The following is a 12,007-nucleotide window of genomic DNA, read 5'->3' on the forward strand; positions in this document are numbered from 1 at the left end:
ACTGGGTGTGCGCTGGTCAAGGTCCACCACAAAGATTGATTTGTCATGATTTACTAAAGATTAGTAAATATGATTATACTTATAAGGTTAAGTATAATTTTGTAACATTGGAAAGGATACAATGTATGACAAAATGAATAAGAAGAATCAAATTAGGCAGAAGGATAAAAGTTTCTCAAATCTGAAAAGATGGGAGAGTACTTTAGTATCAGTTTTATGATCATCTTAATGATTTAGAAACCATATCACAAATTCATACTCTAAGGTTGTCTTAGTGCATTGTTATGGCTAAGAAGAGAGGTCATGAATTGTTGGATTGGTTAAGATCAAGGAGATGAGTCATACTTCGTTCCAAAACAATTCTTAGAGTCATACTCCAAGATTGTAACATTGAGTGACATAAAGTAAGGTTTAAAACACTTATCAAATGTAGTGTGAGATGTTTCTACTCTTGTACATTTGAGATTGGTAAGTTGTGATGTCTTGGATGAGACAAAGACTAACTAAGACCAATTGTGTGAAGTGTTAGTCTTGATAAGAATCTGCACTATCCCTTGAATATTTGTTTTGTCAAGGAATGGTTCTTGACTAGGAAAACTTATATGTCAAGAGGACAGTGGGAGCCTTAAAGATCCTGAAAGAGTTTCAAGATTTAATCAAGAGTGAAACCTGTAATTTATCACTAGCACACGACTTAAGGTTTGCAACCTATCGTGTTGACATAATTCTTATTTCTGTACTTACTTCAAATAAGTTGAATTTACATGTGAATTATCAGAGTTCAACTTGGAAGCATTGGTGGGCCTTGTGTTACCAAGGTGACAAGAAACTAAGATTGAATAAGTTTAATCCATGTAGGGCTGAATTTGTCACTAACCTTATCTTGTGATTATGGTTTTGACAAATTCGCATGGATAGGAACTCATACACTATAAAATCTAAGTGTCATAAGGCTTCTCTCCGATTCATGAAAATGATGGTGAGGAAACGCTTTCACTAAATAGATTTTAAGTAGATATCAATTGTGTCATTTGCATTTTCAAAAGTCATTAGTGGAGCGCGTGTGGTTAACCGGCACACTAACATGGACTTGTGAGAAATGGCAAATGCCTAAGCAATTGAGACTATGATTACGGCATCCCTTTTCATAGTTCTGAAAATTGTTTAGACACACATGTGAGCTATCTAAGAAAGGGTGTATGAATCTAAATTTCAGAAGTCCAGCAGATTTCTGAAAATATGTCAGAGCTAGTGGGAGCATAAGTGTTATGCTGATAATCATCATGTTAGTGGGAGCATGATTATTATGATTAGTATTGCAAGCTAGCAATGTTAATTATAGAAAACAAACTTTCAATTCATGAAGTTGCAGGGGTTGAAAAGTTGTTTTGTTATAATTAAGGGAGAGGAAATTATACTTCATGTCAATTCTAAAGCTTAGATTGAGATTTTAATCATCTTTAGTCAAGAATATATATGAATTTTGTGTTGGAATTGTTCAACTTGAAGAAATTCTATATATATTGCGTTTTCAAAATTCGATTATGATTACGGCATCCCTCTTCATAGTTAAATTTTGAAAACATGGCAAATGAAAAATATTGTAGCAAAAGACTGGTCTAGTGTCATGTCTTTATGTCAAACATCATGAATAGTATCCCATATGCTTCGGATATAGGATCGATTTCATGTGCTATAATATTCATCCTTTCTAAATTTTCCAAATGCTTAAGGCATTTAGAAGGGAAAAGTCTAGAACTGGATATGACTAAAGTGATTAAGCAATTGTCGAGGACAATCTGAGGTTCGCCAAAGATTGGTTGCTCAGGGACATTTGGAAGTCTAGTGTTAATTTTGGTAGGACCATATTGACATTTTCTGAAAAGAGGTAACTCTTGTTCGGAAGTGATAGTCAAATGGGACTATAGGAAACTTAATGCAAGAAGGATGTTCCCAAGGAGCTGATCTCCTTTGGAATGCTCTGTAATGGTTGTTGTCAAGTCTTTCTGACTTCGTGCATAATCATTACAAGAGGATCAATGCATATAAGTTTAGAATCTAACAGATTTCAGTAAATGACATGAATTTGGAATTCTTACATTTACAATAAGGATTTGGGATTGTGAAATGAGCATCATTGGAATCATGTTCAATTGATCTACATCACAATGTAAGGATCATAGACAAACATAGTGTGCATACTTGGGGTATGGCATAACTATTGTTTAGAAAAACAAAGTGTACATGCTAGGAGCATGAGACGACTGTTGTTTTTTATTCAAGTCTTAAGTTGATTATTTGAAACATTGAATAATGTGTAATCAATATGGTGATAAATAAAAGGTGGTTTTATTTATATTCAAAAGGGTTCTGAGACCATATTAGATTCGATTATTATTGTGTTTCACTTTGCATGTTTTGACTTCCAAAATAGCTAGGTTATTCTTTCCGAATGACTAAGTTATTTAAACAATCCACAGTCGTTCATATGTTGGAAGTAGGTATGAATCAAGACTGTCATGAATCGGGTTTGTAGATGGCTAAATGGGTTTAGTCATGGCAATGGTGCTACAACATTCATGAGTACTCATAAGTTATGAGTATTGGAATAAACCCACGCTCACTTGTATCACTTCATGGAATTTATCTCGAGTGATCGTGAGACGGTAATATCATATAAATCTTCAAACCTAGAGATATGAGTTGTTACCTATGAGTTGGTTGTGCATTGATTGCACGTAAATGCATCAGTAACTTGATGTTATAAAACGTGCCTTTGTGTACAATTCAACAAGTAGTAGAACAAGCATATGAGTCGAAGTTTATCTGTTCCTTCTAGAAATAGAAGCGATATCTGGGCCCCTCGATGATTTTGTTGTGACCTATGTACCGGCCGGTCAGAACTGAATTGATGTGTTCGATTAAGTTCTTTGTCAAACAAATCGAAAATCGGGAAACAAACTGCTGGACAATAAGTACGACGTTGTTCCATGTATTTGTCCGGCTGATATCATGAGAACAGAGGATTATATGATCCCTTATCTAATGGACAAGTCATTGACAAGGTCAGAGTTCATCTACAAGGTCAGAGTTCGACAGAAGCTTTTGAGAGCTACGATTGTCGGTTGGTTCCTGAAGTCATACGCAATAATAGTTTTAGACTTATCCAAGTGGGAGACTGTTGGATTAATGTCTAAGTCCATAACTATAATTGGTAAGACTTGACCCGACCCGGCATGGTCCATTTGGGTTGCATACCATCATGCACTTGGATAGACTATAATGAGAGAAATAAGACACTTATGGTTATTAATATATTATAAGTTCTAGTATATTAATAATAAGAATAATAAGATTATTTAATTAGTATTGATCAAGAATTAATCTAGGATTAATTAAGTGATCAAAAGAAGACTAATTAAATATATGGGTTGATTGTGTAAATCATCCATACTTATATAGTGGGCTGATGCTCCATGGATAATCAAGTTGGGCCAAAACCCATAGGATGGTCCATGGATGCTCCATGGTGTATTTGAACCCATGGATCCAAGGAAATGGAAAGCCATGACAATTAAGGATTAACCCTAATTGTAACACTATATAATGATATTATTCTTGACAAAAATCGGCCACTAGAGAGTGTAACAAAGGGCTAGCCGATTTCATGAAGTGTAGGACTCTCTCAAGTTATTCTAAGTGTTTTTGATGATTGTGATTCCATTTGAGGCTTCCACACTATTGGGGCTAGGCACTCAAGCTTCATGAAGACTTTCTACATCAAAGAGGTATGTATTCTATCTTGTTACACTCATTGTTTTGTATGCTAGATTAGGATAATACCTTGGATATTCTTATTTGCATGTATGATAGAGAAAACATAGATCCAAGGTATTTAGGGTTGCATGTACACTTAGGAGTGTTAGAATGCTCAAAACCCAACAATAATGTCTCCAAATCTTGAGGGCAAACACTACTGCCCCCAGCTCTAAATCGTGCGTAGGATAGTTAGCCTCGTGAGGCTTCAATTGTCTCGAGGCGTAAGCTATCACATGCCCCCGCTGCAATAACACTGCTCCCGAACCTGTGATTGAGGCATCACAGTAGACTACAAAATCCTCTATTCCCTCTGGCAGGGAAAGGATCGGAGCCTCGCATAACCTCTGTCTGAGGGTCTCGAATGCCGCCTGTTACTCAGGCCCCCAACGAAACACCACCGACTTCCTAGTCAGTCGGGTGAGCGGTACTGCTATCTTGGAGAAATCCTGAATGAATCTCCTGTAGTACCCTGCCAAACCTAGGAAGCTCCGAATCTCGGATGGAGACTTCGGGACTTCCCACTACATCACAGCCTTTATCTTGGTCGGATCTACCAATATACCCTTCTGGTTGATGAGTTGACCAAGGAACTGCACCTCACGCAACCAAAACTCGCACTTGGAGAACTTTGTGAAAAGCCTCTCCCTTCTCAAAACTTCTAGCACCTCCCTCAGGTGCTCCTCATGCTGCTCCTGAGTCTTGGAATACACCAAGATATCATCTATGAATACTATCACAGACCGATCCTGCATCGGTCTGCATACGCGATTCATGAGGTCCATGAATGCGGCTGGAGCATTAGTGAGCCCAAAAGGCATCACTACAAACTCATAATGACCATATCGGGTCCTGAAAGCAGTCTTCTGCACATCTTCGCCTCTAACTCGCATCTGGTGATATCCGGAGCGTAAATCGATCTTGGAGAACCAAGACGCCCCCTGAAGCTGATCAAACAAATCATCTATCCTCGGAAGGGGGTAACGGTTCTTCACCGTTACCTTATTCAGCTCCCGGTAGTCAATGCACATACGGTGCGACCCATCCTTCTTCTTCACAAACAGGATCGGCGCTCCCCAAGGTGAACTACTCGGCCGAATAAAACCCTTGTCTAACAACTCCTGCATCTCAGGGGGAGTTAACCGGTACGGTGCCTTGGCTATCGGAGCCGCACTAGGAATTAGGTCGATCCCAAACTCAACCTGCCTCTCGGGAGGTATTCCCGGTAAATCCTCCGGGAATACATCCGGAAAGTCTTGCACTACCGGAACATCGTCAACTGTCGTCTTGCCCTTCTCCTGGGCATCCATAACATAAGCTACATAATCGGCGCAACCTTGCTGAAAATAGTGCCTCTCCCTTGCGGCTGAACAAAGAACTGGTCCACGTTGTGGCCTCTCGCCCTGAATCACTAACTCTCCCCCACTGGGAGTGCAAACCCTCACTAGCTGTAACTCGCAATCAATCACTGCCCCGTTGGGACTCAACCAATCCATGCCCACTATAACCTTATTCCCTCGCAGGGGAATAGGGACCAAATCCACTAAAAACTGTTCATCGAACAACTGAAGAGAACATCCTCTATGTAACCTGGCAACCCTCACGGTCCTGTCATCTGCTATCTCGACCTTTAGTGGACAATCCAGCTCCCCTGGAGCTCTACTAAATCTCTTGCTAAGCGCTAGCGATACAAACGATCGGGTAGCCCCCGAATCAAATAATATTGTAGCAGAGATGTCGTTCACAGAGAACGACCCTATACAAAACATATAACCATAAGCAATACTCAATAATAATAATAATATAGAGATGAAGGGAAAATACATACCCGTCACCACATCAGGAGTCGCTCGCGCCTCCTCTGCTGTCATCTGAAAAGCTCGACTCCTTACCACTGGTGCCTCTGCTCGGCCCTGACGGTCATCTATAATCCTCAAAGTAGCAGGGGCAGGTGCAACCACCTTCCCTGCTGTAGCTAAACTCAGACACTGGGACTTTTTATGTCCCCTCTGATTGCACTAAAAGCAAATCAGATCTGATGCTGCAATAGCAGTAGCAGGAGCCGTACAATCCCTACTCAAATGCCCAGTTCGACCGCACTTGTAGCAGCCAGAACTCCCTGCCTTGCACACCCCGTCGTGCAATCTCCCACACTTGCCACATCGACCGTGGCTCTGCTGACTCTTAGATCTGTGATCTGAAACCTTGGGCTTTTTGCCCGAATTGCCTGTACTCGGAACCGCCTCCGGTTTCCTCTTCTTCTCCATCTCAAGGTCAATCTCCCTCTCCCGAGCTCTAGCAATCATGTCATCCAACGTTTTACAACTGGACTGACTCACAAACTGGCGGATATCGCTCCGCAACATCTTATGATAACGAGCCTTCTTCATTTCCTCATCAGCTGCATACTGAGGAACGAGAAGAGCCCTCTCCCTGAACTTGGCGGTGATCTCCGCCACTGTCTCTGTAGTCTGGGTGAGGTCCTGAAACTCCCTGGCTAACTGTTGCACCTTGATAACCGGTGCAAACTCCGCCCTGAACCTGGTGGAGAAATCGGTCCAGGTCATGACATCTAACGCTGCATCATCTCCAATAGTATGTCCGACCTCCTCCCACCAATCCCGTGCCCTGTCCTTTAGGAGACAGGATGCCAATCTAACCTTGTCCCCTTCGGGACACCTGCTCGTGCGGAAAGCGTTGGCCACATCCGCCAACCATCTAGTACTCGTTATGGGGTCCCGCGCCCCATGATAGTCTGGAGCTCCACATACCCTGAACTCCCTGAACGTAAATGTGCGCAACCCCATCATGGCCGCCATCTCGGCACAGAAGGTGCCTAATCTCTCATCCATCAGCTCTAGAATACCCTCCTTGATCGAACCGAAGATCACAGGAGTCTGCTCCAGTATGATGCGGGTAACCTCAGAAGAAAGAAACTCTCTGGTCTGCTCATCCAACTGCCCGGCCTCCGGGCCTGATCCTGTACCTGATCCCCCTCCGACATCTGAACTGCCGATTGCTGGCCTCGAACGCAAAACTACCATTCTGAAACAAATCATAGCAACATCAGAAAACTGAAATATCTCAAGGGATCACTGATACCAATACTAGTTTCCTAGTCTTGTCTCGGCCTTCCTTGATTCGAGTACAGATCCTCTGCTTTCAGTAGTACGGGCCCATACTACCTTCTACATTTATCCGTACTTTCCTCAATAACTGCCTTTGACTCCACCAAGTCACTTCTACTACTACTGATCTCTGCTACTCTCATCCTAGGCTTGCCCTAGGGAAATCTCTGACTCTATTCAAAACAGTCCTCAGCTGCTGAAGGCCTCCTTGTGTCAATAATTATTCATCACCTGAATACCATCACATGTGATGCGGCTCAGATAATCCTTCGAGTAAAGGACTCGTCCCTACCACGGTTAGACTCAAACAAGAGCTGCGCAATAGAGCCAAATCCAACACTCTGAGATTATTCAACCCTTGTCACATGTGATGTGCCGTATTCACCTAATGACTAACTCCCGTCACTCAGAGTCCCACAAAGCACGAAGCAAGCAGCATTCGGATACAGGAAATTACTCAAGTAAATCTAGTCTCATAACAAAATACTGATCTAGCATACAATGCTAAGCTCATACTATCAGGCATAACCTAACAGGCTATCATACTACTGTCTACTTCAATACTAGCATGCAGATCTCGTAAAGCTGAAACACATAAATCAGGCACATAAGGCATCCTCCTAGATCCTTAGTCCTATTCTAGCATGTTGTTCTACTGAAACTAAAACTGATAAACATAAAGTAACATGTATGGGTAATTTGGGAGTACTTACTTGAGCTCGGTTGATCGCATACGCCACACCAATTTCCTTTTTATCAAATCTCTTATTTTCCTAAGTTCTTTTTCAAAATCATTTTCAAAAACATTTTTTTTCCTTTGAAAATCTTTACCGTTTCCTTAGTTTGAGTTCAGACACACCCGAAAGTATATCTGAATCCCTCAAACCAAGGCTCTGATACCAACTTGAGACATCCCAAAATACGACCCCAAAATTTTTGTTTAATAATTACTAAAAACACCATGATAATATCATAAGGTAAAACTCGTACATCAGTATCTCAAAAACAATAGCAAAGTGTTATGAGTAAACGGTATCAAGACTGTATCAAATCACATCTATGAAAACTAAAAACAACTCCCAGGACAACTGAAGTTGTGGTGTGTGCGATGCCATCAACCCGAGCTCTTCCCTTTGCTTGCGGAAGTACCTGAAACCAAAACTGAAACTGTAAGCACGAAGCTTAGTGAGCTCCCCCAAACTACCACATACCATACAATACATATAAACACATAATGGGCCTTGCCCAATGCATCAGACCGAAGTCCGGAAACTGCATGAGACCGAAATCCGGAACTAACCAGGGCCTTGCCCTCTGCATCGGATCGAAATCCAGAACTACTGAGGCCTTGCCTCCTGCATCAGACCAAAGTCCGGAACTAACTGCATCGGACCGAAGTCCGGAACTGACTGCATCGGACAGAAGTCCAGAACTACTGAACATAACATCACATAAGCATATCAACTAACATGGGCACATAGATAGCATACTACATCGGGCTGTAACTCGGAACACATAACACAAAATCCTGTATGAGCCACGAAGGCATCAAACATACTAGAATCTGCATCAGACTGAAGTCCGGAAACTACTACTAGCTAAACGGGCCGGCATTGTGGCCTTAGACCCGTTCCTACTGAAAGGAAACTCACCTCGTGATCTGGCTGCTGAGTGTGTGGCTCCGAGAACTATCTGTTGCTGCTCCGGTATCTCCCCGGCTACAATTCCACAAATACACTCAATCAAATACTAATAACTATATTGGGGTAAAATGACTCTTTTACCCCTGGCTAAAGTCAACTCTCCTAGTCAAGTCAACTTTACAGTTGACCTAACTCGCCGAGTTGGGCCGCCAACTCGCCGAGTCCCTACTCTCATTTCTCAACCCTGCTCGCTGCTACTCGTCGAGTATGGCATACACTCGATGAGTTCCCATTCTATATCAACACTCAGGTCATCTGTATCCAGCTCGCCGAGTTGTATGAACAACTCGACGAGTTGTTCTTGAATCTTAAGAAGATTGCCTTGGACTCGTCGAGTTGTATGAACAACTCGTCGAGTCCCTCCAATGCTGAGTCTAACCTCTAACTCACTGAGTCCATACACTACTCACTGGTGCCCACTCGGAATCACTCAAAGGGGAAGAATCGGGGACTCGCGACTCGACTCGCCGAGTCTCATGCATGCAACTTCTAAAAACTCGATTCTGCTCAAAACCACTGCATACAATATATAGATCTAAGCTCCTAAGGCTGGTTTACCACGTAAAGTTCCCAACTTTACGTGTACAAAAGCATACAAAAGGGTATAAAGGCTAGAAAGGCACTTGGAAGAGTAGATCTAGGGCTATCATGCAAAATGGCTCCATAAAGTTGATAGATCTACGCTTTTGGAACTGAAACATGGCTAGATTCGAAAGCTAATCCATCCAATATGATTTCTATACTATGAACAAGCTAAAGAATGGGCTAAATATGCTTATAAAGGGGAATCTATCAACAAAACGGGAAGAAACTGATCATTACCTCAAAGTACTCTGAGATGGGTGCAAGGACTTGGATCTTCTTCTTCTTCTTTGGATTTAGTCTTCTTCTTCTCTTCAAAGCTTCAAGAATTACACCAAGAATGCTCAAAAACTCAATGGGATGATTAGGGTTTGCTTAGATAACGTTTTGGGGATGAAAGAGGCGAGTTTGGGGCTGATAAGGTGGTTTAAATAGGGTGCAAACCCGGGGATTTAGGGTTTCTACCTGGCAGGCCGACTCGCCGAGCCCCGAATATGGACTCGCCGAGTCGCCGATCTATAAGCTGATCAAAATCGCGACCCTACTCGACGAGTCGGGACATAGACTCGCCGAGTTCCTCTACAAACTTCAAAAATAAATAATATAAAAGCAACATACCAGAGACGGGTCGTTACAACTCTCCCCCACTTGACTCAGACTTCGTCCTCGAAGTATGCTGCTGCTGAATCTGAAAATAACTCGGGATAATGTTCTCTCATCTCATCTTCAGCCTCCCACGTCCACTTAGACCCCTTCCGGTGCTCCCACTGCACCTTCACTAGCTGAATTACCTTGTGAGTCCATATTCGGGACATAGACTCGTCGAGTTCCTCTACAAACTTCGATGAGTCGGGACATAGACTCGTCGAGTTCCTCTACAAACTTCAAAAATAAATACTATAAAACAACATACCAGAGACGGGTCGTTACATTGTAAGGTGGTGGAGCAGTGGTTGTGAATATTTAAAACATCTCATCTCTTTAGGTGAATAAACCAATAAAATCCAAACCTAAATAGTATGAACATATAATTGAGATTATTGTATAATAGTAAAAAATAAACTCATATTGGCATTTAATCGAACACCTGGTGGGCATAGTGAAAACCTTATTCAACCCCCATTAAACTTGCATAACGCCATGAATGGGAAGTAAATGTATATGTGTTAAAGACCTCCACTGTGCTTCATCTCTTGTATTTCATGATACAAAAGCTTTTCTCAGAATCTGGTCAATTGGAAATTCAAAAAGTAATAAAAAGTTAGAAAAAAAAATACCAAAACAGAAACACAAACAAACAACAAAAATTCTGTATATTTTCTTGGTTTGCACAAAAAGAATTTGAAATCTTGATAAAGAAATATATTAAATCGGTGTTTGGATGTTCTTTAAATCCAAATGATTTAGAATTTCTAAGAATTGAAAGTCTTAATAACGAAACAATTAAAATTTAGTCTTTTTGCTATTTATGAATAGAGAACATATAATTTAAAAATAAAAACCCTAGAATAAGAAATCAATGAAAACGATTAAATTGAGATGACAAGAGAATGTATACGCTAAATAACTTGTATTGATACATTTTCCATCTTTTTAGCCTTGAAAAAAAATGCATTTTACCTTAGCTACTTGTAGATTTCTGGCCATAATTATAACATGCCTTAAAAAAAACAAAATCAAGATTAAAAAATTGAATATAATGGGGATGTCCTTACTATGTGCTATCGATGTCTTCCAAAAATAAGTAAGATTAAAAGTAAGGGTTGAGCATAGTTCCACCATAAAGAAACCTTATGTAAGTGACAGAATCATCAGTTCACGCTTCAGCTTCGACATCTTCGTTTGGATCTGGAAAATCAAAATACATAAAAACATGGAAAAAAATGATGAACATAGACCTAAAAATCATACTTGGGAAATTAAAATTCAAGCGTTGGGGAAATTGATGAACATTAATACATCGTTTTAGATTTATCAAACTTCGTACATCGGAACCCAAGTAATGGAGATATATATACACCATCAATGACCATAGAAAACAGCAAAAAAGCCTGGGCAACGACACACTCAAAAAAGATAACATAGAGCAAGAGAGATGTAATTGGAGCTAGGGTTATGAGAAGAAGCAAGGTGGAGATATGTAATATGAAGTATTCAAAATTTGAATTTTGAATTCCTATATTCACGCTATAAAGAGCAGCAAAAATCATGCTATAAATTTTAGATTTATGAACTTGTTGGTTTTAAGGGATGTGATAAAGGTGATTGAATTGCTGATGCAAATTGTGTTCAGGCGGGAAAAACATAATATTGGATTCCAGGAAGAAGCCACATGGCAAAATAGATAATAAAAAGATGACATCTGACAGAATTAAGAGTTTTTTATTAGGAATGTAGATATAGATGTAGATTTTGCTTTTTTTTTTTTCAAAGAAATCTCTAGATCAATATTCGAATTCATGAGTTATTCTTTTGCATTTTTTTCTCAAAGAAATCTCTACATTAATATCCAAAACATCTATTTTGGAATGTTTAATATTATTGATTAATTTTAAACCATAATTTTGTATATATTTCCTATTTAATATGCATGTTTAATGTTTAGATTCGAGTAAACAATAAATTTTGTTTTGAAATTCAAGAATTGCTCGTTGAGTTTCAGACTTATTTTTTAAAATCCCCAAATGTTTTTTTTTCCGAAATCCAAAATCTTTTTTATTAACTTGGTGATTATTTTTCCAATAACAAGTTCTTTTAATTGCTTTCTTCAAATATTGA

This window comes from Lactuca saligna, chromosome 6 (genome assembly GCF_052625555.1).
Source record: "Lactuca saligna cultivar CGN05327 chromosome 6, ASM5262555v1, whole genome shotgun sequence".
Taxonomy (NCBI): domain Eukaryota; kingdom Viridiplantae; phylum Streptophyta; class Magnoliopsida; order Asterales; family Asteraceae; genus Lactuca; species Lactuca saligna.